This window comes from Acomys minous (genome assembly GCF_964271855.1).
Source record: "Acomys minous genome assembly, chromosome: 5".
Taxonomy (NCBI): domain Eukaryota; kingdom Metazoa; phylum Chordata; class Mammalia; order Rodentia; family Muridae; genus Acomys; species Acomys minous.
In genome coordinates this window covers 17,893,966-17,913,956 of record NC_140494.1, presented here as the reverse complement: position 1 = coordinate 17,913,956, position 19,991 = coordinate 17,893,966, and the positions used below count along the sequence as shown (strand labels likewise).

The 19,991-nt window shown below is 40.9% G+C and overlaps 1 protein-coding gene and 1 long non-coding RNA gene across 19 annotated transcripts in view; one reads left to right on the top strand and one right to left on the bottom strand.

The window, feature by feature from the left end:
- The window catches only part of CACNB2 (calcium voltage-gated channel auxiliary subunit beta 2), a 340,356-nt gene that overhangs the window by 87,038 nt on the left and 233,327 nt on the right, over window positions 1-19,991 (bottom strand). The window lies entirely within an intron of this gene.
- LOC311597937 lies at window positions 3,475-19,837 on the top strand. 2 transcript variants are annotated; one of them, XR_014779408.1, is made up of 3 exons: window positions 3,475-3,536; window positions 13,177-13,287; window positions 18,835-19,837. It is a non-coding gene; the product is annotated as an uncharacterized lncRNA (long non-coding RNA). The 2 variants fall into 2 exon arrangements; XR_014779409.1 differs by lacking the exon at window positions 18,835-19,837 and adding an exon at window positions 14,448-14,945.

Below are 19,991 nucleotides of genomic sequence, written 5' to 3'. Positions count from 1 at the left end.
CCCAGTTTCCGCTTTGATACGCCATGGAGAAAAACATTGATATTCATATGTAATGTTCTTAGTCAAATGAGGAACAGAAAAAAAAAACATGCTAAACCTGGTCAGCTCCTTGTATTTTCATCATGGGTGTTCAGAGGCAGAGCCTCCATTTACCATGGCATTGTCAGTTAACAACAGGAAATTCTTTCCACATTTAACCATATGAAAAGGCACAAGAACATATTTTGAGCAGAGTTAGGACTTTAGGGAAGAGCTTAGGATTTACTTTAGACACCCATAGAAAAACAGATTTATTCCATAATCCAAAGCAAGTGAGAAAGGATGAGAAGAGCGAACAAACCATAATGTATGGTATGCTATTTTGGGTGTCATGAAATCTCAGATAAAGGAACATTCTCATACAAACATGAATTTCAGAGCATCTGACTAAACTCAAATACAAATGGGAGAGAGTACCTTAAAAGATTTCACTTGGCTGATGACTTTCATGCAAACACATATATGTTTTCAGGAATATTCACAGGAATTGGGTAGGATATGCTTATCGCACCAGAATTATATCTATTTCTCTGAATCCTTTTTTTAAGGGGCACATGTCTCAACGAGACAAATCCAAGGTCAGAACCCATTTGTTTTTATCCAGGGTCACTTCTGGAGACCCTGAATTGTAATGATACATTTTTAGACATTTAATTTACAATGTCTCTCAGAACTCTTGAATACAACTTTCACTTAAAAGGGACAATAATCAGTGTCTTTCCTCCCTCTCTATACACTATTGAAAATTTTTAAATTAAGTCTTTTGTATGACTGTGAAGTTCTTAGGTAGGTTCATATACCTTCACTCAAGTCTAATTCTTTGAGAAGTTCCCTGTTGACATCGTGAGGCAGAATAGATAGATAAACAGGGAAAATTAGAAACACAAGAAGAGAAAAAAGGCCCTCACTAGCTAAGAATTGAGAATTCTACCACAATTAACAGTTCGCTGTGAAGGTTGGCTACCTGGAGATACTTCCTTTGTTCAGAGATATTATCAAATAAGAATGGCATGGGGATAGCCTTGCTCCTTTCCCAGAGATTCTCTGGAAAGCTCACAAGCAGAACTGCACACTTTTGTTGACACTAAAACCATCTTAATTTCCTCTGTGACCTTGGGGATGTAGGTTTTTATCAGCTGTAGTCCCATCCAGGACACACCAGAATCATTTTGGGCTAACACTTCAGAAGACACCAGAATCACATGGGTGGCTTATTGCCAAGACAATTCAGCACCATCCTCTTTCCTGAGATGCTAGGGAGCACGTTCTTCCTAATAACTCCATGCTTAAATAATCACCTGCACAAGGGTCTGCAATCCCCAGCTCAGCTTCACACTGACATTTGTTGAAAATCAAGAATCTTGTCTTCACCTGAGTAGTGATCTCTGAAAAGAAGTCCTGAAGTTTCTGTCCACAGCATGGAGCTGCTAAGCCTTGGCAATTCGTCATGCCCTATTCAGTGAACCAAGTATGTTTCCCTCCTTTTTTTTTTTGGTAAAATGACCCTTTATAACATGTTTCTTTTGTTTGGTAGATATAGTCATGTACCCTCATTAGCCATGAGCATATCTTTTGAGAAATGGGTTGCTAAGCAATTTCACCATTGGACAAACATGGAATATGAAAACCTACACGGTATACATATATGATAACAGGTCTTTTCCCTCAAAGATGGCTGGCCTTCCAAGGGCCAGTGTCCTGTAAACCTCTTGCCTATGGTGCCAGACTCCTAGGTATCCAGCATTTCTAAAACATGACTCAGTCATACCCTTCCCCTTTGCACTGATTGTGAATCAGCCAATCAAGTTGATTGTGAGGTAGAGTGTCCACCAATGGGGTGAGATACAGTCAGCACCTTGCATGAGAGTGCAAACTCAGTGGTCTCCCATTGCTGACTTACATGCTAACATGGCGTGGGTTATTGCAGATTTGTTTGCAACTAAAGATGCTGTCCTGCTGAGTTACGTTTCCTTTGTCCTGGTGTACCTTTGTGCCACACTATGTCACTTCTTTTTTTTTTTCCAACATGTCAGTCATTCTATGAGGCCTTCTGACACAATCTAAGGAAACAGTAAACGTGATATATGTTCCATGCTGCATTAAAAATAGGAAGTAAAGTCTAGTTAACTAATAACAGCCATTTGTCATCAGTATCAAATACTGTAGTATGTTTACATACTTGTTTATACTGCACCTTGGTATGAGTGCCAGCACAATGTCCTCATGTATGAGCTTTTTCTCAGATAATGCCTAGAATATGACAATATAATGGTTATGATGTCACAAGGAATAATTCAGCTTGGCTATAATTTTAGAGGCCCATTGTGGTACATGCAGTCGGTTGCTGACTGAACTGTTATGTGATGTGTGATAATAATTATAAAAAAGGATAACTTCTAAACTTCAGATGAAATAAATCCATATTTAACCCTGTAGGGGGGAGGAGAAGGATAAATGGCTACCAAGCACCCACTAGCCAGCAGGAATGGTAAGTTCATGGTTTACTGAGAAAACATGTCTCAAGAAGCAATTGGGGGTGGGTCTCAAAGGCAACCTCTGGCTTTCACACTCACACGAACAGCTGAACACCTGTCCATGCCTCCCCACTAATAGAAGTCTTTGAAAGATGCAAAAATAGAAACCTAAAATGATTCAATATTGACAATTTAAAAATTCAGCAATTGAGAGCTAAAAATCTTTCCTTACCTCAACAGGTGTGTCTACAGAAAGCTCACCCCAAATATGCTAAATGGTAAAAGTAAGCATGTTTTTAATGTCTCACTCATTAAACCAAGCATGCCTACTGTTACCATGTGAGGCCAACACTGCAATACAAGCTGTGGCCATTACACTCAGATCAAATAAGAGATTTCTATTAGCCACAGACACCTGTGATTGACAGAAAACTTAAAATTTACAGGAAAGTTCTGAGCACTTAATAAGCTTAAGAATATTGACAAATAAAAGATGATAAAACCAAACAACTTTAAAAACAAGCAAATCACTAAACATCTAACAAGTATAAGCAGGACTATTTTGAAGAGAGCAGTGCTGAGGAAGTGGAGACTCATGAATATTTGGTATATGGTCTGCCATTGAGACATAATCCATGGTCATCATGGTTTTTGTTGTAGTTAGGCTATCCTCACCCACGTAATGAGCTCTTTATGAATTTTAATTTTTTATTGAACCACACAGACATAGACAGCTTGGGGGAACATACTCTTGTGACTACAAATCTAATGAAGTAGCCCAAGTCAGTAAAACAGGGAATTTATAAAGGCAAACCCACAGTTGGGAGCACTGTTGATGGGGCGGTGGTTGTTGACAAGCAGGGAATGATATTAAGTTTTCAGAAAAATAGTGCATCGCTGTGTTACCACGGCGTCGCTGTGTTACCACGGCAGCGCTGTGTTACCACGGCGCTGTGTTACCATGGCATCGCTGTTTGATCAGAAGCAGAAAGCCCTGAGGTTATAGAAGCAGAACAACGGCAGGTGAGTTCTGTTCCCATAAAGAACTACACACACGTGAGGGTCAAGGTGACCTTAGTTTTAGCCTGAGGTTGGGTCAGGATTTAGCAAATATGTTTTTTTCTCACTTTAGTTTTTATAGGAAAACTTGCAAAATATTTATGAACAAAATTAATGAAAAACATTTCCTATTCACAAATGAAATGACTCAATGCTGAGACAAAGGCATGTTCCCCAAGTTGATCTAAAGACTTACTGGAATGCCTAAATTTCAGCACAACATACTTGAATCTTCCTTTTTCTTTCTTCTTTCCCCCTCCTTCCTCCTCGTCCTCTCTTTCTCTTTCTCTTTCTCTCTCTCTCTTTGTGAATTAAAAAATACAGTGTCTAAAATTTAAATACAATAGAAACATACAAGAGCCATTGATTCTATTCTCAAAAATAGAGTGGGCTGAGATGTTGGAAACACATCAGGGTTTGTTTTCACACCATAGTGATTAAGGCAGTGTAGCACCAACACAAGAAAAGGAGATGGAAAAGTGTCTTGTGGCACAGTAGGTGTTTCTGGCTGGAGAGAGACAGAGGGGTGGGGGGGGGACCATTAAATACAAATACTCATGAAAGAAACAGGTATCCTGTGTGAAGCACAGTCATACCTTACACCAAGCACAAAAACCAACTTTAGAGAGAGTAAGGAAGACGACATTTTACACTATTACAAATAAACACAGAAGAAGTCTTCATGAACACAGATAGTGAAAACTTCTTTCAAAAAATCCCTAATGCAGACAGACAGAAAAGAGATTCATGTGACTTGACTGAATTGAGCACAATGGAGAGAGAGAGAGAGAGAGAGAGAGAGAGAGAGAGAGAGAGAGAGAGAGAGAGAGAGAGAGAGAGAAGAACAGCTATGACTCAAAATCTTTCTGCAATATGATCAGCAAAAGTAGCAAGAACACGAACACATCAAGCACTGGTATGAATTCTTAGAAAACACAATTTGAATGTCAATTAGCCCAAAGTATGCACAGCAATTTAACTGGGGAAAACAACAAAAGCTAAAAACAAAAGAAGAAAAATGCCTAATTTCACAGATAATCGTGGAAACACAAATTAGACCACAATGAAATTTAAAGTTTACACGTGTGAGATAGGCAAGAAAATTAAGTCTGACACTAAGTGTTGCCAGTGTAGGAGAACACAGGACAGAACAAACATTTTTTATCATGGTATCATGTATATAATTTTCCTAGTAACGGTGTCCTAGTTTTGTTTCTGTTGCTGTGACAATATACCCCAACAAGAGCTACTTTAAGAGGAAAGAATTTCTTTGGCTTATGATTCCAGATTACAACCCCACACTGTGGTCTAGTTCATCCAACAGTGGCTGTCTACCAACAGAAAGTCCAAATAGTCAGTAGTTACTGAGTCTATGAGGCTGAATGTCTCAACTGGTCCACTGGATACAATTAAAATTGATCATCATAAGACATATCAACTTTATTTCACAGCAATTTTGCTGGAAAACACACACACACACACACACACACACACACACAACCATACACAAACTACAATTAGGACTATAATGAAAAGGCTGTTATATTCTTATAAATCATCCCATATATTGTTTAAGTTATTAAAGTAACTCAAATATCCTTGTTTCAATAAATCTTTAATCTGTAACATATTCTCAGTCAACACCTGAAGAAAACACTGCCCAGTGCATACCAGTTTGCAGTGGCAGCTTATATACCAGACATAAGAAAACTCTTTCTTGTAGCCATGAAGTTCCAAAGGGGCATATTGTAGTTCAGCCTGTAGTATTTTTGTCTCTAAACTCAATGGTCTAATGGTTTTCACATGACAGTACAGTCGGTATTATTTATGTCTCATACTTGTGTCCTTTCGAGTACTCTCTTCATTATTCTCTATGACAACAGTCAAACCTCACCTGGATTGAGAATTCAGGATACTTGTTTGTGGAAGAAAATATACAGAAAGAGATCATCTCAGTGGGTCCTTGTGGCAGTGACAGAGGCCTCCGCAGTTGCCAGTGAGGAGTCTGGCAGCCCAGAGGAGGGATTCTCCTTATCCCAGAGGTCACTTCCTCCACCTCCTACAGCTCTGATGTGGGTCTGACCATGCCTTCACTTGCGCACTAGTACAGTGTGAAAGACAGAGGCCACTGCATGGAAGAGAAGGGTTTCTGAAAAGATATCCTTTTGTTACCAGTTTGTTACCAGTGATTCCAGCAACGAGTTTAGCTAAAGGTTGTTCTAGACATGTGGGTGTAGATTAGTTCATAGGCCCAGTGCTGCATAAACTGGGCATGGTGTACACAATCAGTAGGGAGTTGGAGGCAAGAAAATCAATTTGTTCAAGGCCTGCATTGGCTACCTAGTGAGTTCAAGGCCACCCTGGGCTACCTGAAAGTCTGTTTCAAATAAAAATAGTCGGCATATAATCCCTTAGTATAACAGGAAAGAAGAAGGCCTAAATTAACAGTATGTCCTCAGAATCTCCATAGGTCACTTGTAGTGGAGACAAAACATAACCTTAGGACTGGTGAGAGGCCACCACAGGTAATGGCACTTGCTTTGAAACCTGCTGATCTGAGTTTCATCCTTTGAGACTCTTCATGGTACAAGGAAGTTGACTTCTGACTTTCCTATCCATTATATGACATGAGCACACTCATTTATCCACACATAACACACACACACACACACACACACACACACACACACGCGCACACACACTCACTCACAATGGAGGAAGGAGAGAATAAATAGGTGAAATGTTAAAAATCTATAACATCATTATGTTATAAAATAATGATGGCAAAATATGGTTACATTCAAAGTTTGAGTGCTCATGTGTATCTTCCCTATTACTTATAAGATCCCAGAATTCATTTCCTCTCCAATTATATGCTAACATTGAGAAGAGTTAATTACAAGTGTCAGTTGCCGCAAGTTGTGTATGCTTGGGGAGAGAATCAAATTCTCGCATCATAAGAATGGGCGAAGCACAAATTAATTTTCAATAGATGGAAGGGATGGACAGAGAAACCAACCATTTGGTAACAGAACACATAGGTGCCAGGGACCAGGAAATGTGTCCATGGGACATTTAACCTTTAGCCACAAATGTCCCTTGTTGTTATTGTTGAATAAGCCAGAGAACTGTCTATACAACCCAGTGGAAAGGACAACGGGAGCCAGAGGTCCCCAGCCATCCTTCTGTGACTACAGGCACACAGGGCCTCCTTTGTACAGCTAACTCATACAGTTATCTAAGTCAGACAGTTAATCTAGGCAAGGATAAACAGGAAAACTATGGCAATTACGTTTTATGTGAGTTAGCACAAGAGAAAGCAACTCAGAAGCCACAAACCAGTAAACCAGGGCAGGCACGTGGCCAGCCAAAACCACAGGGGAGATTAGTTCCCACCCTCTGCTCAGCTTCGGAAGTTTCCATTTGATTTACTTTCCTACAGACCATTAAAAATCTCAGAACCAAAACACTGAACGTCTAACCCTTGACAACTGTTTAAAGTAGAACGCAACCAACAGCTATAGAACAGAAATGTATTTAGAGTAGTGTGTATTTGCCCAGCCTTCACTTCCATGCTAGACTAAACACTAGAGGTGAAACCAGAGCTTTGGTACATGTGGGGATCTCCTCAAGTATCTGAGGAAAGGAAAGCACCCCACATACTTAGGACAACAACCCATAGTCACTTGGCATCAGCCGTTCTGATTAAAAGATGGCTAGATTACTACCACAAGTGTCTCGTAGTTTATATATATCCTTAGGAGAGCTGTGAAGACCCTGCTGACACAAACCAAGCTGTAGGAATAGAAGCTGGCTGCCTTCAGAGAAACCCATAAAGGTCTCATATATTCAAAGATATTCTTGATACAGATATAGAAAGCATCAATAACACTGTTTCTTAAACAAGAGCATCATTTCTGTGCTAATATGCTATGCATCCCCATGTAGATCATGCTGGCCTTGAACTCACAGAGATCTCCCTGGTTCTGCCTCCTGAGAACTGGAATTAAAGACATGGGCTACCACACCTAGCTTTATTTCTTTTTATGTGTGTTTTTGCTGTGTGTGTATGTACCATGGGCTTGCCTTGTATCCATGAATGTCAGAAGGGAGCATGGAATCCTCAAGAAATGAAGTAACAGGGTTGTGAGCTTCATGTAGGTTCTAGGAATAAAACCTGGGTCCTCTGGAAGAGCACCAACTCAAACTGAGAGTATCTATCTACTTATTTATTTATTTATTTATTTATTTATTTATTTATTTATTATTGTGGGGAGAGGAGGAGGGAAAGAGAGAGAGGAAAAGAGAAAGCATATCAGAATACATACCTGGAAGTCAGAAGATTAACAACTGTCATTTGTGCTGCCAGGTCATCAGTGTTGTACAGTAATCAGTCCCTTTTGAGATACCAACATTATCATGTGGTAATGGCAATATATAGGTATCCCAATGGGATACATAAAAGGCTCACTCTCTCTCTCTCTCTCTCTCTCTCTCTCTCTCTCTCTCTCTCTCTCCCCTCTTCTTCCCCACCTCTGCATATATATATATATATATATATATATATATATATATATATATATATATATACACACACTAGAAATGAATATATATATATTTCATTTCTAGGAAAAAAACAGTATCTTAAAAATTAAATATACTGGTTCTTAAATCTTGGACCACCATTCACAGAGCATGTATGACATGGGCCTTAGTGTCACCTCATTCTCGCACTTATTTTATTTTTCACTGAAGTTACTTTGTGTGTGCTGGGGGAGAGGACCATGTGCCTGCCACGGTGCTCATGTGGAGGGGAGAAGACAACCGGTGGGAGTGGACTCTCTCCTCCTCCTCTGTGGGTCCCGGGGGTGGGACTCATGCTTTCAGACCAGGCGGTGATCACCTTTAGCTGCGGAGATGTGTCGTTGATCTCATTTTATTTTTTAAAAATTGGAGCTGGATGTAGGGGGCAGGGACAGGGTCTTTTGTATTCTAAGCTAGTCTTGACTTTGCTCTGTGGCCAAAGAGGATCTTGAAATCAGGATTGTCCTGCCTTCACCTCCAGAGTTTAGGTGTGGCTGTGGATGGAACACAGGGTCAAGCCAAAGGCTCTACCAAATGACCACATTCCCAGCACACATTTAAAATTAAGGAGTTGAATAAATGGCATTCTACATAATCATATTATTATTTATATTTGCTCTTAGACAGACAGCAGCCAAGACTTGTGTGTGTGTGTGTGTGTTATTTTTGTAAAGCTTCAAAATATAGTCAGTGTGTACAGAGTAAAGATGCACTACAAGTCAGTCTCAAATCTATTTTAATCAAGTCTTAATGATGACTATAGTTCCTCTTGGGAAGAAACGTAATATCCAATTGTTTAAAATTCTACGCAAAACAACTTGAATACTAGGGGCCAGACTGCCCACATTTTTGTCTATCTTCTTTCCCAGCCACTTCCTACTGTGTCTAGAGAGGGCATGATGAGCTTGGTTTCGTCCTCAAGTATACAAGAATTGGCATTAAAAAATAATGTGTGTTAATTTTGCAAATAAACATCTGTACAAAGAACATTTGGTAGGAAATCATGGGAATATAAACACTTTTGATAGCTAATTGTGTGACTCATCATCTTTTGTAAAAACAGGGCTTAAGTTTTTTTTAAGCCATAAATATTTCTTTTAAGATCATCATGACAGTAGTTTCCTAACCTTCCTTTATAATATTTTTCTTCTCTTAATAGTCAGTGGTGAAACAGACTTTCATTTTTATCTGCTATAATTTTAGACTGTTTCTTTCATCTTTTTTACTGTAGAAACAGATACTAATGAAATCTCTTTTCAAATGATTTCATTATAACTTCAATCTTCTTTCCCTTACACACCCAACTTTTTTCCCTCCATTCTTTATAAAATCTAGTTCCCGGGTAGCTGGTTGTAGCTCCATTTCTCCACACACCACCCACAATGGTTTCATGCACTTGACTCTTCTATCTCCATACATCCAAAAATAGACTGTGCATATGCTCCAGTCTCTTTCTTTAACAACTCACTACACAAGAGATTTTAGCACAAGATGCTTGTTTAGAATGTGAAGATGGAGCCTGGAGAGATGTCTCAGAGAGGGAAGGAAGGCACCTGATTCCAAGCCTCCCAACATGCCTTTGATTTCTAAGAGTCAAAGATGGAAGGAGAGAACAGCGCTCCCAAGTTGCCTTCTGACCTCCACACAAGCACCATGGCACATACATATGTGCAAGTGTACTTTCCACACACACATGTGCACATGCATGCACATACATATACAAATATAGCCAACATTTATGGAGTAAAGGTGAACTTCAAGTCAGTCTCAAATATATTTTAGTCAAATCTTAAGATGCATGGGAAAACTCCATTTGTATTACCTATACTCAATAGAAAATGACATGAAAATTATTTTGATGGTTGCTCTGCTTTATTTTCATTTTCATAATTAAACAGAGTATTTACTAAGAAGCAGGTGGGGCCACTGGTTAGTTGTTAGAACTTAGGAACAGAAGATCGAGATCTCACAATAATTTTTTGCCAGTTATACACTCAGTGACCTTGCGCAAGATTTTTCAATATAACAGTCTCTTCACTTATAGGATGGGGATTGCTCTAGATTCCCATTTCCCCGATGGAATAGTTACACAGATCAAGACAGGTTAGTGGGAGGTTAAGCCCAGAGACACTGGTTTAACACAAACTGTAACTGTTACCTGTTGGTGGCTTAGCTGGTAAAGTATTTGCTGCATAAACATCAATACCTGAGTTCTGGTCCCCTGCCCCATGTGAAAATCTGGTTGTACCTGTAACTTAAGCCCTGGGGAGGCAGAAACAGGAAGATTCTAGGAACTCCCTGGACAATCAGCCTACCTTTATCAGTTATCACCAGGTACCAATGAGAGACAAGTCTCAACACCACCACTACCCCCCAATTAAACAAAAGCAAAGGTGGACAGTGTCCTAAGGAAGAATATCAAGGTTGACTTCTGGTCTCTGCACATATAAACACCAATACCCCGTACACAACACACACACACACACACACACACACACACACACACACACACACACACACACACTTGGAGAGTAAAAATAGCACTTCAATTGAAAGCAAACTCGAAGTTAGGTAAGGCTTAACATTAAATAAGAGTACCAGCCTGAGTTGCCTCTTCAATTAGCATCCCTCTTGCTCACCTTACAGATGCACATAGCTGACCAGCAAAGCCTGTTTCCCCGCAGAATAGTTCTTATGACAGGAGGGGTCATCTCTAACCCATAGTGCCCTCTAAACCTTCCTTACCTAGCACAGTGAGAATGAGGTCTACCCATTCAACACCCTTAGGGCATATGGCTTGTAACAAGGCTGTCACTCTCACACTTGCCACGTTACTTAGAACAGTGACACACGCTAACCGAGCCGCAAATGGATTTGCTCTTGTGGAAAGAAGCCACACCTAAGCTTGACTTCCCCCAGCTCTTCTCAACACAGTAGCACCCATCCAGTGTTGGTTAAAACATTCTAATTCCACTCCGGAGAGACAAAACTCAGGAGAACAAAGAGTGGACTACACTTGGCTCTGTATAAGGGTCTTCATGTTGATCCCTGATCATCTGGAAGGGGAAAAGCAGGAGAATAATGCTGTATTTATAGCTCTGTTTACGATACAGCAAAGATGTCCGGCTACAGCTCTTTTAAAAGTCTGGAGCCAGAAAGTTTATAATCCTCTTTCCCCAATCCATTTATGGGTTTGAAATGGCCAGAAGTCTCTATTATGCTAACAGTCCTTATAAGGATTCTTAACCAAGAGTACAGGGTGTTTTGCTTTGCTTGTATACTTGTGTGGTGTATGTGTATTTGCATGTCTGTGTTCGAGTGTTCATGCCAGTGTTTGAATGTGCAGGAGTACACAGGTAGGGGGAGTGCACATGCGCATATGTATGTGTAAAGGCCTTAGGCTGATATGAGACTTTTTCTCACTTTCTACTTTATTCAGTGGGCCAGTGTCTCTTAAGTAAAACTAGAGCTCTCTGCTCTAGGTAGACTTCCTAAACAGTTTGTTCAGGGAATCCCCCTGCCTCGATCTGCATCATTCTGGAATTAACAGGTAGGCTGCCATGCCCGTCTAGCATTAAGTAGAGTTCTTGGGGTTCAAACTGTGGCCACTCAATTAACAAATACTTTACCCACTAAGCCATCTCACCAGCCATTTTTAATATAGGAAAACTTCCCGTCAGTCCTCTTGGTCTTCTGTTAATACAAGTCACCCGTGCATTGTAAAAGACTTCATTGCATTAGATTTTATCTAATTAGATAAAGCACCAGGTTCTTTTTAAAACATGAAACTCTTGCTGGTAAAGAAACTTACCGCATACTTGTAGCAGAAGGCCAAGTAAATATAATCCTAAAGATATCACAAGCCGTGTTTGAGTTTCTTCCCAAATTATGCAGATGCATTCAGAAGAGAGCCTCAGAAAAGGGCATGGGTATTAGACTGCATTTGGTTTCTGGGAGAAGCATTGGCTCTATATGATAAAGTACGGACACATTTTTAGAGGGAACCCAGCACGCAGCACCAAATTAGAACCCAGTGATGCCAACAGGGCAGTGACTGTAGAAAGTACTGTACTGTAGCAGTACTTAACACAGAGGGAACAGGGAGAGCGTGGTAAGGTCGGGCACAAGCTCCCCATTAGACACCAGGCTGAGTGATGAGAGGCATCCCAAACACTAGTTCCCATGCCCATCTTAAGAGGTCCAAGGTGAAGCCGGGCATGGTAGAGCACACCTTAATCCCAGCACTTGGGAGGCAGAGGCAGGCAGATCGTTGAGTTCAAGGCCAGCCTGGTCTACAAAGTGAGTCCAGGACAGTCAAGGCTACACAGAGAAACTCTGTCTTGAAAAACCAAGAAAGAAAGAAAAAGAGGTCCAAGGTGAAAGGAGGTTCAGGAGCCATGTGCTTGTCTCACACAAGGTCATTCAGCAACCACTGTAGTTCTGAGAAGCTAGACTCACTGGCATTTTACAAGTGGGAAAAATGACCTAACCGTGTTGTAGTAATTTTTCATTGCTGTGAAGAGGCACCATGGCCAAGAGAACTTAAAGGAAGCACTTCACTGAGGGAGGCTTGCTTACAGTTTCCGAAGGTGAGCACAGACCATTAAGGCAGCAGGCAGCAGTGGCAGGCAAGCCTGCAGGCCTCTGAATCAATAGCTGAGAGCTTATATCCGATCCACAAGCATGTGATAGAGAGAGGGGGAGAGAGACTGGGCCTGGGGTGGGTTTTTCTAAACCTCAAAGCCCACCCACATAGAAATACCTCCTTAAAGAAAGCCACACCTCCACAGAGAAGGCCACGCCCCTAATCGTTCGTAAACAGTTCACCTATTAGGAATCAAACATTCAAAATTTATAAGTCTATGAAGGGCATTATTATTCAAATCACCACACCATGTAATATATCAGCAGATAAAGCTGCTGGCCCATGGTGGAAATGGAATTTAAAATTCATGTCTCTCTGAGTTGATACAACAGAAATCCAGGGTACCTAAAATATTTCCTATCTGTTCCTTCACAGGAAAACAATTGTTAGCTTCTTGATCCCTGAACCGAGGCTTCCGCCTTAGGAAGATGGAGAGAACAACGATGCGATGAGAAAGTGTGGAGATGAATGAATTTGAAGGAAAGGGTGGGTAGCTCCCCTCTGATGAGTGGCAGGCAATGAAAGAGGCCAAGGACAAGAAGCTCTGAGATAGCCACACATAGGCAGAGACGTCAGAAGCAAAGGCTCAGGCTCATGGATGGCTGAAGCCTTGAGAAGACAAGGCAGCCGCTGCTGAAAACTCATGTGGCTGGACAAACTATATTCAAAGGGAATGGGTAGAGAAATTCCAATCTAATCCTGAGCAGGGGAGAGTTTCTGGATGAACGCCAGGTAGAACAACAGACCACACACTCTGGGCATCCCTTTGATTCTGCAGCAGGTTCTGAAGCTCCATGGATTCCCCTGGTGGCTGGGCAGCAGAAATTAGAACACTGAACACAAACAAACAAACAAACAAACAGCCAAAGAAGTTAAGACCTGACTGAGTATTTAGTAGGATAGTCTTCTATACTTTAGCTAAGGAAAATAAAAGTTGATGTAGAGTAAGAGAGCTCAGGGAACGGTTCAGTGGTTTAGAGTACGGCTTGTGAAAGCAAGAGGACCCAAGTTCGAATCCTTAGCAGCCCCCCCAAAACCTAAGCAAAGTCATGGGTGCTTATAAACCCAGCATGGGGAAAACAAAGATAGTTAGATTCTGAAGTGTCATTGGCCAGCCAGGATTGCTGAAACTCTAAGATTTGGGTTCGGTGAGAGACCATGTCTCAAAACTAAGGTGGAGAGGCAGAGGAAGACTACAGATGTCCTGCTGTTGCTTCTGCGTGTGTGTGTGTGTTTACATATATGCCTGTGCATTCACACATGTAGCATGCCATATATACAAAGACATATGCATACACAAAGAATATCTGAAGAGAAATAGTCAGGTTGTTGGCAACACAGGTAGTGACTTAGGCATTTTTGTATTGTAGTCAGCATCTGTAACATAATAGACTTGCCAGATGTGCTGGCTAGTCTTTATGACCTTGACATAAAAAAAGGAAATCTGAAGAGAGAAACTGCCTCCATTAGATTGTGGGGCATTTTCTTGATTAACAGTTGACGAGGGAGGGCCTAGTTCATTGTGGGTGGTGCTATCCCTGGGCAATTAGTCCTAGGCTGTATCAGAACGTGGGCAGAGCAAGTTGTGGAGAGGAAGCCATTAAACAGCACTCCTCCATGGCTTCTGTTCCTGTTTCAGTTTCCAGGTTTCTGCCTGTAGTTCCTGTCCTGCCCTACCTCAGTGATGGACCTCAAACAAATAAACCCTTTCCTTTCAAGTTGCTTTTGATCACCATTTTTATCACACCAACAAAATCCTAACTAGAATACCAGAGAAGTAAAAATTGTGGTGGCATGCTGAGAAGTCATGGCAAGCTTAATCAAAGGTCAAGAAACATAGTGACAGAAAAACCATGAGAGACCATCAACAAAGAAATGCAGCAATCATGTTCAAGAAGTTAAAGGTTAAGTGGCAAAACAAGTAAAGAAGCTGAGGATAAAGTTTGAGTTAGTACAAGGAAAGGAATGAAAGAGTTAAAAAAAATAAGTGGTATGGAAGATTGGGGGGATGGAAGGACCCAGAGGTCTCAGGAGCTCCACCAGGTGACCATTAAGGCCAGTGGATCTGGACCCAGACAGGCCTGCAAACTGTTGCACCAACCTAGTAAAATACATGCACCCAACCTAGACGCCCCCTGTTCAGATCTAGCCAATGGAATAGGGTGGAAGAGGGAGGGAGGGTGGGAATGGGAAGATACAAAGGAGAGGATTAACATTCAGAATGTAATCTGAATAAATTGTAATACTTTAAAATAAAAAATAAAATAAAATAAAAAAACAAGATGGAAGCGGTGACAGAGCTGTTGATGCTAAAAGGTAAAGACAGTTCTTCTTCCGAAGAGAGGAAGAAAGAAAAGGGGAGCACGGGCAACTGTCTGCATAGATCCATGTGCTAAGCAGCTCCTTGTCTACACTGATCAGAGATCATCCTTGTGACTTGTTTCAGCCAACACAGCACTCGCAAGTGTGACCCAAGAGGAGACTGTAGGTCATCCCTTGAGCTTGCTCCTTCTTGTTTTGTCAAGGTTCAGGGATGCAGCTGTGGGCCATGCATACACTAGGGGTGATGGTTAGAACCAGTATCAACCTGACAGAGTCTAGAATCACCTATGAGACAGGCCTCTGGCAACACCTGTAAGAATCTAACTAGATTAGTTTGCATGTGGGCATGCCTATAAGGGCTTTCCTTGACTAGTTAACTGAAATAGGAAGGCCCCCTGAAGTAGGTGGCACCTTGCTTCTTGAGGTGGCCTAGATATTATAAGGAGGTCTGATGGAAAGGCTTTTACTTCTTGCTGGTGACCTTTGTGGCATTTGGCAAATTCATCTATTCTGCTGCCACTGCTCTCATCCTCTGCCAACAATGGAACCCAGTGCCTTCAACCTTCCAACATGAACTGAAGACCAGTGGCTTTCCAGAATCCTCCAAGCATTGAGTGCCAGATTGAGACTCATCAAGCCTTGAGCCTTAAGAAATTACCAGTTCTTAACCCCTCCAGTGTGAAGCCAGCCACGGTTGGGCTAACAAGACCACGTCATGTAAGCCAATCTAATAAATTCTTCTTGAGTATGTGGTCATTCTATCAGCTCTGCTCCTCTAGGTGAACACGCTCCCACTGAGCCAAATCACCAGATTCCTCTTGATGCAGCTCTGAGGACAACATGTGAAAGGCAGGAGGCCACCATGACAAAAATCAAACCACTGAAGGTGACAGCTGCCTATGATCCAGATCACTTTGTCACCGGCACATCTGCTAGCAAGACAAAGTGGCATGATGTTGGGGCGGTACGGGTGGAGGGGAGATGGCAAAATAATTTTAAAGTACTAAACTGAGATTGTTTCATATTATAGCAAATCTCAAAGGCTTTGCTCATGGGTGGCTTTTTAAAAAAAAAAAAAAGACAATGAGTGAGGATTCTGCTGGCAGAGTAAGAATATGTGCCATATGTTCTGCAAGATCATGGCCATCATACATAAGCTAGGAAGGCATAAAGGCTTTAAGTCTATTTTGTGTGGTGGTTTCACAGCGAAATGTCCCCCATAGGTTCGTGTGTTTGAATACTTGGTCCCTAGCTGGTGGCACTGTTTGGGAAGGTCATGGAACCTTTTGGAGGTGGAACCTTGCTAGAAGAAGTTCCTCCCGGGGGGCAGGGTTTGGGGCTTTATAGCCTGTCTGCAATAGAATGTTCTGTCTGTTTCCTGAGTGAGACTACAATGTGATCAGCCAGCTTCCTACACATGCTGCTTTGTTGCCATGTCTTCTTCCTCGTTGTGATACACTCTACACCTTCTAGACCCATAAGTCAAAACAAACTTCTAAGATATTTTATCACAGGAAAGAAACTAAGAGATTTTTTTTTATTGCTTATCATGATAGTAATCAGGAGTTATCACTGCTGTCATCACTATTACTTGTGACTATCAGTAGAAGTAAATAGAAAAATGATAGTATTGGGGTACATAACTGTGTACCTACCCAGCATGACAGGCCTAGAGGCATTTATCTGTACACGTATTTCTCATGAAGAGAAAAGACAATTTAAGTTAATGTGTCTTCGAATAATAAACAAATTTATGCCAAACAATACGTAGGAAACATATAGCCATCTTTCTAGCTCCTAGAAATTATACGTTTCAATAAAACTTAAGACTTCTACAGTAAGTAAAAGTTTAAGCTCAAAATAACTTTTAAGAAATCAGAACAAAGTGATGAAGAGAAAATTACTGCAGAAGAATTCTTTCCATCAAGCATCTGACCCCAGAAAACCAGAAGATGATAATCAAAGAAAAACCGAGATGATGTCTACATAGAAGTGACTGGCCCTTCTCAACATATGTAGAAAAAGCCAAGCACAGTAAAGAAAAAGACTCACACCAGGGCACATGACACCAAGCTGCCACATCACGCAGGGAATCACGGGCCCTGGCGCACAGGAGAACTGAACAGAAGCACCATACTCACCCGTTGAGCACCACTGTGCTCGGACAGCTCAACTAATAATTGAATGTGAGCGTATAACAAAGACATTTCCAGTTGGCAAGATTTTTAAAAAAATTAACCATTTGCTGCAAGGTTTTATGTCTTCTAGCTGCCTTTAGTTTTACCGTAGGTTATAAACTTTGCACTCCCAGGACCTATGTAGTGTATTTATTGCTTCAGTCTCTATTTGCTTCCTTCTTCAGGCATGAAGCTTTTTCATTTGTCCATCCTGGAAGTTCTAGCTCTAAGCTACTACTACCTCCAAGAAGGCTTTTCTATTCCAGCCATCTGGTTGCAATGTTTCCTTTCTTGCTCATAGACCTTTCTACCCCACCATGTCCTCTATTCTACCTTTATTACATCTCTCCCCAAACAATAGTAGCTTTTAGCAGGCAAAAGACCAGCTCATTTGTTCTTGGGGGCTCTGGCCTTGTGGTCTTTCCTACATACCAAGCATATCAGGAACAGCTCTTTAATATAATAGGTATACATATTGAAAAGAACAGACAAAAGTGAATTTCAGTCTACTCAGAAAATATCACACCCAGAATATTCTCTCTGTGTTCTCCAATCCCTACCACATCTAGATCTCCCAACATATTCTCTATATTAAGAGTAGATGACATCATTTTAACAAGTGTGGAGGGTTAAAAAAAGAAAAGACCATTATTCTTTCAATAAAAAGAAAACCTATGTGACCCAACAATTTCAGTTCTAGATATATACAGGAACTAGATCTATGTCCTAGTTTGCTTTTTTTTTTTTTTTTTTTTTTTTTTTTTTTTTTTTTTGTGGCTGTGATCAAACAGCATGATCAAAAAAACAACTCTGGGAGGAAGTTGGAATTCAATGCAGTACCTTGAAGCATAAACCACAAAGGAACACTACTTCCCTGTGCACTCCCAGGCTTCCATTCCCATCCTTTCCTTCTGCGCAGGACCACCTGCCTAGGGATGTGGCATTAACCAGCAGCCAGAAAATTCCCTATAGGCACCCACAGGCCAGCCCGAGGGAGGCAATTCTTGGGTTGAGGTTTCTTCTTCCCAGGTGCATCAAGTTGACAACAAGATTAAGATGACAGTTGATGAATTAACATATTTCTCATCCATGCAAAAACTTGTAGACAAACGTTCACAACAGGATTATTCACAATGGTGAAAAGTATCAATAATCCCAGTGCCTCCTACTTGATAAAGTTGTTAACTGTGAAATACAGATGTAATGATAGATTCTTTGACAGCAAAAGTGAAGTGATGATAGATGCCATTTCGTGAGCATTAAAAACATTATGTAAGAGAACGTAGGCAGTCACAAAGCACTAGCTACAACCCGATTCCATGGAAATATATTCAACATCCAGAACAGATACCTAGAGAGAAAGCTGACTGACGGCTCTCTAGGACAGTGGGGTTTCAAAGGGTGAGGAATGGCTTAATGGGCTTGGGATTTCATATAAAGCAAATGAAAATGTCCTAAAATTGACTACAGTTAGGACAATACAACTCGAAATAGACTAAAAACCATTCACTTGTTTTCCTATCTTATCTTTTAGAAAGAGTGTCCAAGATGTTGTGCAAACAGGGTTGAACTCACCCTCTCAAGCGCTAAATTTGCAGGCATGAACTACCGTGTGTGATTATCATATACATTTATTCACTTGTCTCTTAGGTTGTTTATTAAATACAGAATATAAATTGATTTCTTATAGTTTTTTAAGATTGGAAAGTGAGAAATCAGAGTCCTTTGTCACTGCAGTTGAGGACTGTGATGCTTACTGTTGTCAGCTTGACAAAATCTAGAGTGACTGGAAGATGGAACTCTGGGTGTTGTCTGTGGGGTTGTTTGGATTGGAATTGTGGTGGGTAAACCCACCCATGGTGGGTGTCACCAATGCCTGGCTGGGATGCTGGGCTACCTAAAATGTAGAGAGAGCACTAAGCATTAGCAGAGCATCCATCACTCTCTGTTCCTGACTGGGGTGTGATACGACCAGACACTTCAAGCTTGTGCCTCTTGGTTTTCCCACCAAGGTGATGAACCATTGGATTCTAAGCCAAAATGAGCTCTTTTTCCCTTAAGTTGCTTTTGTCAGGGTATGTTATATCAGCAACAGAAAAGTAACTAAGACAAAGACACCTCTCTCTCTCTCTCTCTCTCTCTCTCTCTCTCTCTCTCTCTTCACCTCCCTCTCTCTCTTAACAATCCATAGTAGAAAAGCAAAGAAAAGACAAGAAAGCAAAAAGGTCAACCTCTCTTTGATAAGAAACTGACCCCTGAGCTAGGAAACTTACTTAGAGGCAACATTAATACACCCACAATGGTGGAGGCGAAATGACACTTTCCTTTAGGCCCCAACTTCCAACTTCTATAGCATGGATTCAGTTTTCAACATGTGCTCTTTGGGACTAAATTTGAACCATTGTACAAAGTTAAGTCCCAGTGCTATTGTCCAGCAAACAGAACCAGAGATCACTGTAGTTCCTAATTAAAAGATCACTCTTATTACATTCATTCCTTGTGTGACTCATCCAATAAATATTTATTTTTGCATATAGTATATGCCAACCTAACTTTAAATGAGGGATTAGGCCTCAGTATGTCACTTTATAAGGAAAAGACTACTGTAAGAACTAATTAAATTCATATCAATTGTCTTTAAAGCAATTTCAACTATATGAACTTTAGTAAGGCAGCGTATGCAAAGGGTGC